At 24.8% G+C, this 18,068-nt stretch overlaps 1 long non-coding RNA gene across 1 annotated transcript in view; it reads right to left on the minus strand.

Moving 5' to 3' along the window:
* Positions 1-11,183, minus strand: part of LOC102655600 — a 213,565-nt gene extending 202,382 nt beyond the window's left edge. The window contains exons 1-2 of the long non-coding RNA XR_407617.3: positions 9,501-11,183; positions 8,137-8,272 (exon numbers count right to left, since the gene is read on the minus strand). This is a non-coding gene — a long non-coding RNA (uncharacterized LOC102655600). The remainder of the gene's footprint in view (positions 1-8,136; positions 8,273-9,500) is intronic.
* Positions 11,184-18,068: the final 6,885 nt, after the last annotated feature.

An 18,068-nucleotide genomic window follows, 5' to 3' on the forward strand; every position in this document is an offset into this window, starting at 1 on the left:
TCTTCATTAATATAATCATCACAGTTTATTTTTATTAAAAAATAACATATTATAGAAACATATATACAAGCATAAAAAAATTAATGAAACTAATACCTGCAAATTGTTAATATGATTAAAACTGTAAAGCGTATAAAATTATATTTAAAAAAAATTTTGCTCGAAACATGGGAAAATACACTTTACATTTCATGAGCATTTCGTTTAACCGTTAAATAAAGATTTAATTTAATTCATTAAATATTTTTATCCTTTATTCCTTCACTTTACATCCCGCAATTAATGTCTAATCTGAATAGATGAAAGAAATAACCCGTGAATTAATCATTTTTATAATAAATCTCTCAATATCCTTCTCGATGAATTTTACAATTAAAAAGAAATGGATCGAAAAAAATAATCAAAATAACTAAAGAATATATATACCAACAATGATCGAAATGATCGAATCTACTAATATTAATCGCTGAAAAACTCATGGAAAATGGAATTAAAAAGCTATCTTAAGCAATAGAAGAAAAATTATTTAGTATCATCGGATTAAAGGGGAATTGTTGGGATCCTTGTGCTCGTAGTCCTACCACGTTGTCGACCACGCTTAAAAAGCGCCCCCTCGGCGCCGCGCGAGAATACAGACGCGACAAAAAATTCCCCCTTCGAAAGAGAAGCTCCTCCGGATTCCCAACAGCCGCCCTAAAACCGACCTCCCCGAAAAGGGGAGCCCCTCCGCCCTTATATAACTTTCTGCCTGTTCGCCACTGCTGCTTTACCGACGTAGGGGTCGTGATCGAGGAAACTTTTCGCAGAACTGGCCACCTCGTGACGTCATCCTCCTCGAGGGATGGAACAGGGCTTCTTGCAAAAATTATATCCCCCCCTTTCTTTCGTCCGTTTTCCTTTATTTTAATCTCAAGCTAGTTTCCAGGTTAGTTTCAGCGTCTTTACAGTCTTTTGAAATTAATTCGAAGGAGGAATATCGTTATCTTTCGTTATCACGATGAGAAAAGTTCCACGGGGTAGAATAACGCGAGGGAAAAGAGGTTTGACGAGATATTATTGGCAGAAAATTGAGGAATTAAAAAACGGCCTCTATGAAAATTTAAAGTTTCTTTTCTTTCTTTTTTTTTTTTTTTTTTCCAAAGCGATATCGCGGTCTCGTCGCCTTACATCAACCAGCTCGTTGTTCCTTAATTAAATTGACTTTTTGACTACGATGCAATTACCGCGTCGTGAATAAAGCCGGAAAGAAAATTCTCTGACCCAGAAAGTGTTCCTGAAAAATTGCCGCGGTTAAGCATGACGAAGAACCGCGTTTCTTTCTTTTCTCTAATTTTTTTCTCTTTTTCTTTTTTTTTCTTTCTTTTCCCCTCCCTCTCTTTTTTCTTTCTTTTTTATTTATTTTATTTATCTCGCGGGGATTAGAAGTAAATTTCCGGTTTACGCATGCAGAGTTGCATTCGGAGAATGCTTGATCCGAATATTACAATTAGATTAATAAAAATTTACGATAACAAATTTATTTTACTTAGAATTGTTTGACTTAAGATGCAGACGAACATGAATTTTGAAATAAAAGAAAAAAAAGTTAATGTTATATATAACATTAACTTCTTTGATAAATTATATTCTTAATAAAATATAGATCTCATGAATTTCTTTTTTATTATTGAAATTATTTTTGACCAGATGTATTAATTTTTAAAATTTAATAAATTTATTAATATCTCGTTCAAAAAATAAAAAGAAAAAAGTTTTAATTATCAATATTATATTAATAACTTGTACTTTTTTTAATTCTTAATTTGTAATTGATTATTTGCTTTATTTATTTTTTTTTTCTTTCTAATTCAATATTGATGATTATCGAATTCTTTTGAGCAGAAATATTAAGCATATAATGCTTAATAGATTATTTCAATACACATGTATATTTCGAATCGAGTCGGGCATATTTCATATTCATTACGTTAAATGTCGGAATAAGCATTAATGGAAAAAAAATAATAATTCATCAAAAGTGCGGACAGGTTTTCGTGCTAACGACCTCCAGTCACGAATCGGAGATTCCTGCGTAATGAATCAAGATGGTGACACAAAGTGGTGCACCCTACTGACCCTAATGCGTATGATCGCGTTGAAAAGAATAAAACATTAACGAGAAGAAAACGAAGAAGAAATAAATTTTACAGTTATTACATTAAACAAAATATTATATTACAGACAAGATACTAGAGACAAAATACTAAGAAAATTTTTAAAGTTTTTTTATTGAGATAAATAGGTATCTTTTAATATCTATTTATTTTAATAAAAAAAATATGTAAGTCTTACCCCTACGTTTTTCAATGTGCATGTCATTATACTAAATATAATAATTCTCATTTTGTATAATTTTATTTCATCTTTTTTTATATAATATTGTATAAAAAAAAAATGTTTAAAATGTCAGTCTATAAGAGTCTGATATAAGAGTTAAAAAAAAATAATAAATAAAAAATTTTATGATGATCTATATGTACTATTTTCTGATTTAAATTCTATTAAAAAAATTTAAATAAATTAAATAAAAAATTGCAAGAGAAGCGCAAGTCTGGAGAAGATTTAATTTATAACAAAATAAAGTAATATAAATATGATATAAAAAACAAAATTATTTAAGATAAATTATTTAAGATCAAGATTTACTAATTAAAAGAGAAAAACTTGAATTTTAGTTAGTAATATGAATAAATTTGAAATAAAGTTTCTTTAAAAAAATAACGAAAAGACATTTTTTTTAAATAAAACATCTCTTTTCTTAAATTCATAAACGCGTTATTCCTTCGTTTCTTGAAAAGAAACGTGTCCAGCAGTTTCTTTTAGATTCTTGGAACATAACTACTACGGTAACATATTACGTAAAGAACAGGTAGTCACTACGTAATACGGTGACACGCGTGATTTTTTTACTACGAGCCACGTCCTAGTTCTCACTTCGCGTGCAAACGTTTGCACAATGATAAGCAAACCTGTCTTTGTATCATCGTTAACTGTTTTAAGTTTTCGATAATAATATGATAGAGTATTATTTAATACAGTGTAAACATATTTTATTTGCATTAATTTGCATCAACCATATATGTGAATCGATGGAATAAAATAATTATTACATAACACCTATATATCACATAATATGCTTGCATATTATTTATATATGAAACTATAGATACTATTGAAATAATATTTTTATTTTAAAAAATGAATTCTTTAGTAATAATGCAATAATAATAATTTTATACCGATTTAAAAATAATATTTTTATAAAATATTATTGCATATAATCAAAGAATGAAATGTTGATTTAATAATAAATTTTAATATTAATAAAATATAATTAATAAATTGTAAAATAATCATTACTATCAAAATCTTTAATTATACATAATAATATTTTGGACGTTGTTAAAATTAATATTTCAAATTATTAATTATTTTAATCATGATTGAAGAAATAATTATACAAACAAAATTTTTACTTATTCAAAGATCATATCAAAATTTTATGTTCATGAAGATTTAGAAAAGACAAAGTTTCAAATACCTGCATCCTATAATTTCTATAATCATTCAAAGAAATAAAATGATTTGATTGCTATCAAAGATTAATCAATTGCACGTCTAATATATAAATTATATTTTTATATAATATATAAAAAAAAAACAAATCTACAATTTTTATAACTATGACAAAAAAAATTCGGTCAAAAAATTTATCTGTTGTATTACAAGAAATAACAAAATCAATTAAAAATCAAATATTGTAAGAAGTAAAAAAAATTAATCAAAAATTAGAAAATATTAACATTTGTTTCTATTTATATTCTCCTTTCAATGACTCCAATCCATTCTTTTCATTCATGATTCCAAGTCGAAGAAAAAGTAAAGAAGGACTTAAATATAGCTCAATGTATACACGTACATCTTTTGAATCGAAACTTAGGTACGAGCACGACCACATCGGATACAGAGACACAAAGTTTCTACCCATCAATTCCACAGGCTAAAGGAATTTCCAAGGCCCTTTCGGGATAATGGGCCATGGGACCGAGGGTTCAGACCTGTTTGAACTCGATTCTGAACTTAGACTACAAATGCCAGTGAGTATCGATATTTTGAAATAAACTCGATTCTGCATTTTAGATAAAGCTCACAATTTTGACCGATTTTAGACCAATTCAATTACGAAATCTATTTTTTGAATTGATTTTAGAGAAAAAACATTTTAAGAATGTACGTAATTAAAGAATGATTACAAAGAATATATAATAAAATAAAATTTTAATTTGAGTGAAGAATATAAAAAATATTTTTCATAATTTTAATAAGATCATCAAAATCAATTTTTATTTGATTGATAATCGATAAAAATAATATAATGATTGTAATGTAGCAAGAGAATTTGTTAATCATTTTAGAAACAATAATAAAAGGTTTTAGTAAATTTCCATTATTTTTCTTAAATATTTCCTTATACTTTGAACACGTCTTCACTCTACTAAATACACATAGACATACCATATTAAACTAAAGCTGAAATCTTAACATACAATTATATTCAAATATACAACATCAAGCGTTTCATTTGTTAAAAATAGTTATGGCACAATGAATCAGCTACTTAATTAAAATAATCGTGACATTAGCTCTTTAATATACATCCATATCATTATCGAGCACAAGATTAACGCAATACGTGAGATGATTAAACTCTTGAATCGAGTGGCTCTATCGGTGAATCGAGAATCGTACGGGGCAAAGCATTGTACTTGAAAGAAAAAGAGTTGGCTTTTTAGCTAGTTACGAAAGCCTTTGTCCCTCGTTTTGTAGGTGCAAGGTGGTTTAACTGCGGTTTTAAAGGATTCTATTATTGTCGAGGGTTGCACTTGTTTGCAGAACTCGACCTTATTCCAACTCGTCCGCCTTTTTCAAGGTATATGTGCGTAGACAGGATGAGAAGAGACTGCGTAACACGAGCTCGACTTTAATGTGACCTCATGACCCTTTAAAAGGAGACAACCTCTTCTCTAGAACTGAACTTTGATTTCTCATTGTAATAGCAAATATAGATTCAAAGTACATGATTTTTTTCTTTTGTTGAATAATAAGTAATCAGTTATTAAAAATATATTTATTTTATTTTTCTTTCTATATATATATATATATTGCATAATAATCAATATATCAGTTAATATGAAATAATATGAATTTTTTGATGCTATTATTTGAGTTTAAATAAGAGAGAACAAACTTTTTTCTAATTTTTTGTATTAATCATAATTTATCAAAAAATAAACTATTAAAAAATTTTTCTTTTAAAAACTTGTAATTTTTAAAAGAAAAATTTATTATGCTTTAGATCATGAACATGTACGTATTCAAAAAAATATTCATTCAACAAAAATATTCAATAAAATGCTTTAGCATAAATATTACTTTGTTAATTAAATCAAGTTTTGGAAATGACAACAATAATAAAAAAACTACAATTTAAAAAAAGTCTGAATTTGATATACTCCTAGATTAAAAAATTGTATAATTTTCACAAAAAAATATTTTGGAAAAGTTTTAATTTCATCTTTGATGCAAACAGAAAAAGCATAGAATTAACTTCTTCTTAAAAGATAAATTTCTCTGATCGAATAATAAATTCTTATATATTCAGCATGTAAACTCGACAGAGAAATACACGTGGAAAGAGGCACAATTAGCAATTAACATCGCGATATAGTGCTCGAAGAAGATACAAGCTTTTGGGTTAATTAAGTGAATATCGAATTCAGCTACATACGTCTGTCGAAATTTCTCTTATATAAATTACATTTTCAACACGATAGAAATTCTGCGCCTTCGGAAGCTCTATCTGAATAGCGCAAACACCAGAGTTAAGATTTAACTCGCCTCAAGTAGGTAGACAAATAATTAATGTAATCATAAAATTATTCGTATATTTCTGCTTAATCTTTCGAATTGTAAAATTCTCACGTTCATCGACGTAACACCATGATACAAACAGTATGGACAGAATATTCCAAATTTGTATAATTCTTGATATTCCATACTAGAAACGAAGATGAAAATTCGCTCATTGCCCGATGCGTCACAACGTTTAAGCAAAAATAGAACGCGCGGTCTTGATTCAATTTCGGAAGACCGAATTATATCTGTCGGGATATATTTACAGTGAATCTGTTCTCGAAATCAATTAATAATGATCCTAATAAGTTATCATTCAAAATATATATGTATATATATTATGATTAGCATTATTTAATAATCAATAGATATTAATCTATTAACTGAAAATAACTGAAAAAATTATTAACTCATATATTTTAAATATTACAACTTAACTTAATGAATACAATATTATATTTAACCCTTTATATATAATAGATATATACCAAGTCAGTAAACAATATTCATTTATGTTCATTTTGAATGTTTCATAATTTAACCTAAGTATTTAAAAGACAATTTATATATGGATGGTTTCATTATTAATTTCAATTTATAAATAAATCTTTATAATATAATTATTAATAATCACATAAACATAAATATTTTGAATATTTCAACACATGCATAGATTTGAGAAATTTGTTATGCTTTTCTAAAATGTTCAATAATAAAATAAAAGTCAATCTTATAAAAATAAAAAAAATTTTGTTATTTATGTTCATAGATTATATATAATAATATAATCATTTCTAAATGAAATATATTTTAATATTTTTTTTATATTATAATATTGTATTTGTAAAATTTGAAATATAAAAAACATATGACAAAATTTTAATTCTTTATGAAATAAAATATATATGAATTTTTTATGAATTTAAAATTTCAAAAAATATTATTAATTTTTATTTCTTTTTACTACATTCATCCATATAAACAAATAACATTTTTAACATAAATAAAAAAAATTATATACAAAAGGATTAGTTGAATCTTATTCATTAAACTTATTTATTAAATTACAAGCAATTTAAGTTAAATAAAACAAGACAGATATAGAATATAATCAAGACAGAGTGATCTTTCTATCTTCTATCATTCTATCTTCTATCTCGTTTCTATTTAACACAAATTTAAATTGCTTATAACTTAATAAATAAGTCTCAACTGACATTTTTGTGTATCAACTTTTATATTAATTTTATACTTATTTTAATTTCTAGAATGGACTGTCCAAATGTATTCCTGTCGAATATATTAATATATGTGTATATATAATTATTATATTGTTTTCTAAATAAAAATTTTTACGAAAACAAGTATGGATATCAATAATTTTTTAAATAAAATTATTTCTATTTCATAATACTGCTTGTTTCTAAAAATGTGCATCGGTATTTATATTGAGACCCAAGTTTACCAGGCGACGTATAACACCTCAGACAAACGGAGACGAGAAATGCGCGCGGCTGCAACGAAAAACATTGCAAGGACGCACACCGGATGCTCATCCGTACATGCTGGCCGACATTCAACAAGTGACTGACACTGATGTCGCGCGAACGATATCCTACATCCTCTACCCTACGAACTAACAGGGTTGAACTGACAGAAACGTTAGTGGGAAGGAAAGGAGGAGTCGATCATTTTGTTGAAAGGTCAAGAACGTATGAAAAAAAGTTGTATCATTCGCTATTTCTATGTGCATTCACCAAACAGAATAACAAGCGCACTAAAATACTTGGAATAATCGCGTTTCAGGTAACCTCAATATTATAGCAATGATAAAACAACTTTAGACGTTGATCGTAAAATATAATAGGACAATTTGAAATCGTTTAATATCACTTCTCATTGTATATTTAATTCGATATTCGTAAAAAAGATAAAAAAATCGATTTCGGGATTAATTAGAAACATGAAAAGAACATTTTCAAATATTTGAAAAAAAAAATTAAATTTAAACACGTTATTGTTGTTGTTTCATTGATTAATCCGATCAATATAGCGATATTAAAAAAAAAAAAAAATGAAAAAGACTGAAACTCATAGTATTTCAATAACAGAGTAAAAACGCAGTCGTAACAAACGGGATGCAATAGGTTTAATAATTTACCAATTGAAAGTGCAATTACTCACCGCGCTCGTCGATAATTTCAAGTGACTGAAGGGCCCGTGAGACACACGAAGAGTATCTCAAGAGTTAATTTTGCCTGGTTTCGTTGCAGAGATTTCCAGCCGATCGATCATTGACTGGTTACGCCAATGCAGCCATCTATAAAGTTATCAAAAATTAATGCGAAACGATAATTGTTACATCTATTCTACGAAATATATATAATCATATATCTCTATCGCGATCTTTGCACTTATACAACATACATATCGATATGATTATCATGAAATTATGTCATTATTTTCTTGTTACAGCAAATATTAAATTAATAAAACTAAATTTTCTTTTATCTAATTAAATTTAAATTTTATCATGTTAAAAATTAAAAGTTCATTTAAATATGACTAACATATTTTAATAAAAAAAGTTACATTGTTATATTTTTTTATTGATTAGTTCATAAAAAATTATTTTTTGCATTTTTTCACATGCATTTCATATAAATTTGCTTGCAATGAATATATATATCAATTGAATTAGAAATACAGAGTGATAGAAATCATATAGTAAACATAAATATAATGTGACAAAGAAGAGAGATCAAATGATTCTAAACAACATAATTACAGAATATTTTAGTAAATTTAAATTCATTATGAAAGAATATTTTTTAATATAATCTTGTAAAAAATTTTATTTTGAAATTAAATTTATATATTAATGAAAATATTGCAATTATTATGTATTATTACAAATACATAATAATGTAATAGAAATAAATATTGATAAATTATTATCTATAATAAATACTTATGTACTTTTCTTTTATATACACAATTGATATACATTTCTTTGTATTAACTATTATAGTTTATAATGATTTTTTATAACATTAATATAATAAAATATAAATTAATACAAAATAATTGATTTAATCTTCAGTTTTTTGTAGTAATATATATCATAACGGTATAATATATAATATTTATTACTAATTATCGAATAGCGCATTCGTCATCAGTTCGTTAATATTTGTTAATTTCTGCTATAGCTTTTATCTAATCTACAAACCGGTTGGTTATCATTCATCATTATCGAAAAATTATATGCTTATACTAATTAAAAAAAAAATAAAGTTTTTATAAAGATGACAAGTTCTTTAATTATTCAATTAAAAATATCGAACTCTATTTTGCAAAAACCTAACCTCAAAGCATCTGTTCACTCATGCGCACCTTCGTCAAATGATGGCGCTGTTTCCTTAATTCTTGAATATTTCTATTACTTTACTTCAATTTTAAAATTATATCTTTTACCATATTAAATTATTATTGAATGTATTACTCATTCTATAAATTGAAAATGTTCAAATAATTTTTAAAAATACCTTTTCATATTATATATGTGATAATCTTTGGTTTGCTTCTATATCAAAGAACATCATGAAGTTTTCGTAATGGCGGCGCTGGCTACGCGAGGCTCATAGGCGCGTAAATATCAGCATAGATGAGCACCAACGACTAAAGTAAAGAAGTACTTTACTCTCTTCTCATCTCGAAGCAAGAGAGAAAGAAAGATAGGAAAGGAAACTAGTGACAAAGAACGAAAAAGAGGGGCTAGCAAATAGAAAAAGAGAAAATCGAGGGGCCGTCATAATTCCTTGAATTGAACGGCGGGTTATTCTCCACCAAGGTTACCGACATAGAGGTTGAACGAAGCAAGCGGGCCAAGCAAGCAGGCTAGCAACCTAGCAGGCAGACTAGCATGCAAGCAAGTAAGTAAACGAGCAAGGCAGTCAGGCAAGCCAGGCAAGCAGACAGGCAAGTTGGCTGCCCAGTGAGACGCAGAGAGAAAAGCGAAAGAGGGGGCACATGACGAGTAGGATGAGAAGAGGTTGGATGAGAGAGGAAGGAGGAAGGGAGGGAATCGATAGAATGACAAGGACGGTGCGCGAGTATATACCGCAGCACGGCAGCATCAGGCGTCGTCGGCGGTATATGGACTTGGATCAGACGGGTGAAGAGAGGAGGGTAAAAACGTTTCGAAGCGTCCCTGTCTGGCGGCGCCACCGTTGCGTCGCTGTAGAAACGTGCTATCAATGTGGTAGTATATGTGTGAGTAGCAGTAACGATGTAGAATAAGGCTATGTTCGTAGTAGTAAGGGACATAGTGGGGGAAACGTCAGGCTGGCAGGCTTGTGGGAGAGAGAAGTGAACGGCGGACAACGAGCTCATGGGGCGACAAGGAAGGGGATTGGTCGGAGCATCGGTACGGGTGGAGGGAGGAAGGAGGGCAACACGATCAGGTCGGCAGGCTGGTAAGAGAAGGAAGAATAGAGAGAGAAAGGGAAGAGAGAGAGAGATAGAGGAAGAAACGTTGATGTTGAGCAGTGAGGTGAGCGAAATAGAAGAGGGGAGGGGAGTGGACGGGCGGTTGGTCGACAGCTATGGTGAGGGTCAGAGGGGTAAGAGGAGGCAGAGCCGACTTTATGCAGCTGCGGGACGATAACAACGATGGGCTACAGGACCGCCGCTATAGCTGGGGAAATGCCAAATGGGCTACAGGACTGTGCCGGCCTAGCTGTACGTTCGCTCGCTCGTAGTGGCATGGCGGGCGGGCGGTAGAGAGAAGCAGGCAGGAAAGGCGGGAAGGAGAAAGGGATTTCAAGCGGTCGTCTCTTCTCGTCTGCCTCTGCGCTCTACCTACCTATGTATACCTACCTACCCGGCCCGGGTGCTCTCTCCGGATACACTTCTCTCCACTGCCTGGAACATACCGTCCTGGCCATACCTAACCTCTACTGCTTTCTGCGGCTAGCGCCCTTGCTGATGTTCCTCAACATCGGAGCACGTAGCCGCTTACGCAGACTTCGATGTCATTCATCTTGAGTGAGGTCGATTATTGTTCTCTTTTGGAAAATCTTATGTCCTTACAAGTATGATATCATGCAATAGTTAGTATCATAACAGCCTCTGCAATGTAAAAATCATAAAAAAAATATGAAATATTTTTGTAATAAAAACTTATAAATGCTTAGTTTAAAAATGATTTCTATATTAAATTACTTATTACCAATTTTATATCAATTATATTATATAATATTAAGTTTTATAAAAAACAATCTTTTTAAAACATTATATATAACTTCTTTAGATTAATATTAATGTTTTTTTATTATTTTAAATAAAATTTTTCTAAATAATATGTGAATAAAATATTAGAATTATATAATAAATGTCACACAATATTATTATATATCAATAAATATCAAGAGAAGTTGAATCTATAATTTTATAAAGTATGTTATGACTTCTATGTAGTTCAAAGAATATAAACAATAAGATAAATGATAAATGAGGAAAAATGTATATATACCAAAGAAACATGAAAAATATATATATAAAATCCATATTTAAAACACCAAGATTTTGTTTTCATAACCAAAATTAATAATTTTCTCTTTTTTTTTTCTTTACTTCCTATTTTTATATCAGTCTGTTCTCTTGAGTTCTATTTGGAAAATTTAAATTTCAAACTGAAATTTCAAAAGAACATATAAATCGATAATCTTCTACTAAAAACGAGAAATTAATTTTTTTAATGGATCATAAATTTATGATGAACATATATAAGAAAAAAATAACGTTCGATTAATGCAATACAAGAGAAATGTAACTTTATCATGTATTTGAATTTGCCGCTGATTACTGTAGATATATAGAGGGGCGAAAACAGCATGCTTTCGACAATCGTCGACGAGATACGTCGGTCCACGCAATGACGTCAGAGACTGGTCCAATCCTGTCGAATACGTCCATGGCCCGATCTCACCCTATTGAGACAGAAAGAGAGAGATGCAATGTATATATAATACGTAAAACGTGGTAGAAAAAGATAGCATATCTCATATATATATATATATATATATATATTAACAGAAAGGAAAGAGACAGAGAAAGAGAATCGCACAGGGACGCAAGAGCCAGCAAATGAGAGCACAGTTCGACAAATAGAAGGAGAAGACAGTTCGAGTTCCGCTCTCCTGCTCTTACGAGACGTGCATGCCGAGTTTTACAATATTGTTGCCAGATTATTTGTTATAATATTTAGAATATTTCCAATATTATTATTGAAATAAATCTCGATTTTGTATCATGTATAACATTTCTATGTTTATATTTTGTATTTGAAAAAAATTATTTTTTTTAAGAATGAAAATGATTCATAAAAAAAATATTGAAACTTCTATATTATATATTTTTTGTTATATTTAAACTATATTAAAATTTCATTAAATTTTAATTAATGTATACTATGTGTACTATAATGTATAATATAATCGATACGATCGATAACATAAAGTAATCGAATTATAATTTTATATTTAAAATTTGTTTTAAAATATCTTATATTTATTTTATTATGTCTATAAATCATGAAATAAACTCGTTAAAATTTAAAAAATCATCTTTCAAATGTTATTACATATTTATCAATTAAAAACAATAATAAATGAACTTATAAATGTTGTTTTTATGTATAAAATTATATTGCTATAAATTAAAACTGCTAATCATTGAAAAATCAAATACGTACAATGTATATATTTATAAAAAAAATATTTTATATATAAATTATTATTAATGAATCATAATAACAAAATAAAATTATTATTAAATGTATGTATTTAATAAATTAATATAACATATTGAAAGTTATATATACTTTTTTGTATATTACTTTTAAATTTATTATTTTTAATTTATAAAATAAAAAAAATTAAAATTTAATTTAATATTATTTATCTTGCTAATGAAAATTATCGCAATTCCAAATATCATTTTTTGGATTATTAATAAATGATCAAGTATAATATTTAAATTGTGAGTAATATAATAAAAAAATATGAAATATATTTAATATCTATATAAATAATTTTATATTACTAAAATTCGATATTTTTATCAACATTTAGAGAATAATATATTAATATTCATTTAAAAATAATATTAAAAATTAGAATTTATTATTTATATATTAAATTTATATATTTATATATTATATATATATATATTATATATATATAATATATATATTATTTATATATTATATATTATATATAATATATAATATATATATTATTTATATATTAAATATTATATTTTGTAATCATAAAACTTATTTTTAGTTTATTTGTTTTTAATTAATCAGAAGAACATGTTAAAAATCTGATATTACTTTTGAATATATCTTATCTAAAAGTAACAATTATTTTTTTTATATTAATTTAATGAATGTTTTATAATATGAAAAAAAAAATTTTACATGTGTATATATTTATGATCAAATATCTATTTAAAATATATATATATATATATATATATATATATATATATATATATTTTTAAAGAAAACTAGTTTTAATGAGAGGAAATTTTATAATATTATATATTATATATAATATTATATATATTTATTTCACATGATTAATATTATAATTTATTTATAATAGTTATTATTTAATGATATTAAATTTATAAAATTATATTTATTAAATTTATATTAAAAACTAATTTTATTATTTTATATAATGATCAAATTTTATTATATGAATTTTTATTTAAATTTTTAATATAAACTTAATTAATAAATATTATATAATTTCTCTAAATATTATTAAAAATCCATATTATCATATAAAATGATTTTGTTTAATTAGATTTTGTTTATGTAAATAATTGAATAAAAGTTATATATGTAAGTTAGAAAAATTATAAATAATTATATTATAATATATATATATTATATAATATATTATAAATATAATAATATATATATATTAAATTTATATTATAATCCATGTTATAATCATTCATCATTCATCATTTCATCATCTATTATTTTTAAACTATATATATATGTTTATTATTTTTAAAAATTAATATAAGAATAATATTTTTTGAAATAAGAATAAATTATTGAGATTTTTTTATTCACATCATTAATTTATATTATATTTAAATTATATTTCCTATAAATTTAATTAAAAATTTATTTTTGAACGATAATTTTTTTTTATTAGTATTAGATTTCTAATATATATCAAATATTCTAAGTAAATATATAATAAATTTTCTTCTGCATATTCTAAAAGAATTTTACATAAATATTGAAATCTAAAATATTATTTTAAGTAATATCTTGAGTTAAAAAAAATATAGTCAAATAATAATTAAATACATTAAAAGTACAATAATGAAAGTAAATATTATTTTACATAACAGTTTAAATTCCCATTATAAGCTTAGTTCGAATTTCAGTCGCTAGGCAGCGCATGCGCATATATAACTTTCCATCACTGAAATTTTTAATACAAAGAAAAAAAATGAAATTTCATAAAAAAAAAAAGTATTGTATTGTACAGGATACAAATATTGATATCAATTATATGTAACAAAATTTATCATATACTATATTTAAAAAATAATTAAAAGTAATGTTTATTTATAAATTAATATAACATTTCAATATAGAAATACAATTATATTATATTATTGTTATTTTTTATTATTTATTTTTCTAGAAGTGAAAAATTTAAATATTTTTATTTTCTTACTGTTATGATTCATATATTTATTAAAATAAATGTTGATGAAATTAATTTGTTTAAATTTCTATTTAAATTATGAATATTCTATGATAATGTTTATATGAAACTAAATTATATAAATAGTTACCTTAATGTTTATTTATATCTATTATTTTTAATTAATTTAAAACTTATTATATCATAAAATATTACACACAAATTTATAACATAAAAAATTAACTAAATTATTATCTAAATTATATTTATAACTTATTAATCTTCTTACAATTAAAATGTGACGTTACTTTATATAACTTTATACAAGTACTAAAATAGTGATGACTGCGCCATCTAGTGATATTATAGAGAAATTTAATGTTCTTAAACTTAGTCGATAATATCATTTTTATATTATATATATATATTTAATGAATTGAATTTATATATATATATATATATATATATATATATATATATATATTCAATATATATATTCAAAACTATATAATTTTTTGAATATTATAATTATATATAATTAGAAATAATACTAATAATATAAAATATAAAAAAAATATAAATTACTATAAATGATAATTATAAATACATTATTTTTAAATTTTCTATTCAAAATTATTAATAACACTATTAATAATTTTTCTTAATTTAAAAAAATATTTATTTTATATCATAAATATAATTGTATAATATAACAAAAGAAATATTAAAATAAATATTTTCATTAACAAAATATTTTTTTTTTATATTTCAATATATGATTATAAATAAGTTTATAACGTTTAATATTTTGATTCGAAAATAAATGAAAGGGATATATAAAAATATTGGAAAAAATATTCCTAATATTTTATTTAAAGACGTATCACAATATATAATTATTCATCTTTGGTTTTATCTATTAAAACGCATAAAAACATGCTAATTTTAATTAAAGATTTTGTTTTCATTAACAAAGTATATACAAAAATGTTTTCTCTTATAAAGTTGCTTAAAAATATATTTTACCACACATATTTGAGATTTATAAAACTTTTCAACTTTCACTTAAAATAGAACCAATTTCACAATCCTCGATGTAACTAAAACATAAAAAGAAATAATAATTTTTAATATATTTGTATTTTTAAATAACTGAAAAAAATTTTAAGAAAATATTACAATTTTTAGATAATGTAAAATGATCTTAAAATAATTCTTATAGTTGTATCTAAGATTAAATTTTGTTTTCTTGATATTTATTATATTAGCTATATAAACTAGAATAATAGAAATATAAATTAATATAAAAAAGCAGAGCACAAAAAGATTTAAAAAAAAAGAAGAATGTAAATTAATTATAATATAAAAAAATATAACATAAAAAAATTATAAATTTTTGTTAATACTGTTAAATATTATTTATTAAAACATAGTATTAAAAAGGAATCTCATATAAGCATATAAGAAAAGGATTTTAAAATGAACACTTAGTTGAGATTAGATGAGTGAACTTTTTTACAAGTGAAAGACCTTACACTTTCTTCACGTGAAGTAAAAGCTTCCAGACTAAACTAAGAAACAATACTTTTTTATTCCCTTTGCACAGTTTATTCTATGTTCTGTAAGAGAAAGTTTAAATGCTTGCATTTTTTAATTCTAGTATATATATATAATCTTTATATTTGACGCATTTATTATATGCATATATTTTGAACATATATATATATACATTCAAATATATATATATATATATATATATATACATTTTAATATATATAAAAAAAAAGAAATATAATGCATATATTGTATAATAAAAATTTATATAAAAATAAAATAATGAAGAAAAGATAAGATATTCAAGTTTAATAGAAACTATAAATGAAAATATGTTATTTAAAAATAAAATATAAAAATGAAAAAATATATTAAAAAAAAATAGTAAAAAATAGTAAAAAATAATAAATATGATACATAATTTAAAATAAATTAAAATTCATTCATACAATATAAAATAAATTAAAAAGTTAATTCAATTATCATAAAAAAAGTATATATATAAAAGATTAATATATATATTTTTTATAGAATTCATATATATTTTTTTAATACAAGTAAAAAGTAAAAGATATAGCATAATATATTAGGAAACATTAAGAAATGATTATAAATTATTATTTAAAAAAAAATTTATCATTAATATAAAGATTATTTTAGTTTTCTAATTTCTTTAATTATAAATATCTTTTAATTCTTGTATATTTAATTTTTTTTAATATAAAACGCTTTACATGGGTAATATTAATACATTTTATATTTTTACATGAAACATGTACACAAAATAATTTTTAAATAAAATTTCATATTTTTGTTTTTCGATTCTAGATATTTCAATATTATAAGTAGAAAAAGAAATTTGTCACATATTTGAACAATATATATTTTAAGTACCAAATATGTAATACATCTTAACATTACGGTGAGAAAAAGAATTATTTCCAGATAATATTATTGCTTTAATGTAAATTAAAATGAGATAAAATTTTTTATATCTCGGTTTATTGAATTGGCTGCTTGAAAATTAATGCTCTAGTGCGCATAGTAGAATGACTAGCATTCCAGAATCGATCGGATGAAAATGCTGCTACACCTAACATTATCGACTAGCTGAGAATAACAGTAGCACGAATCAATTTGAGAAAACAATACCGAGAGCAGATTTATTTTCAATCATTTTAATTATTTTCAATATTTCAATATATTTTAATTACATTTTTTACCTCTTTATACTATTTTTTTTAATTCCAAATTGTGGGAAAGGAGAAAGAGAGAAAGAGAAAGAGAAAGAGAAAGTGAAAAAAACACTAATTATTTTCTTACTTCCATTACATTTAATTTAATATTATCATAAGAATATATACATCTAAATAAAATTTAATATGAAGAAGAAGATGAGTATGCTCGCTTTATTTTCAAGGATCCTTTCTCTCTTTCTCTCAAAAACAAATCTTCTGTTCACGCATTCAAAACCTTCTTTAGGAATAATGAAATAAAAGATGAATTCTCAGATTCTAATTGCAAAATTTATTTTGCTCTACGAATGCAGTCAAAAGTTCAAAGGGAACAGAACCGTCAATGTTTTCCTGTACAGTACATACCATTCTGGAGCCAATAATATGTTATTTCATCCAATAAAGTTGTATTTAAGATCTGATGATCATTAAAATTGATACCATGAAATAGAACTCAGCTTTGTGCCCTCACGTGTAACACGCACACATACACACAAACACAAACACACACACGCGCGCGTTAATCATTTAGAGAACACTGGGAAATAGTAACTACTAGAATGGTTCCATGTAACAAAAG

The sequence above is a fragment of the Apis mellifera genome, linkage group LG5 (genome assembly GCF_003254395.2).
Source record: "Apis mellifera strain DH4 linkage group LG5, Amel_HAv3.1, whole genome shotgun sequence".
In the NCBI taxonomy this organism is placed as follows: domain Eukaryota; kingdom Metazoa; phylum Arthropoda; class Insecta; order Hymenoptera; family Apidae; genus Apis; species Apis mellifera.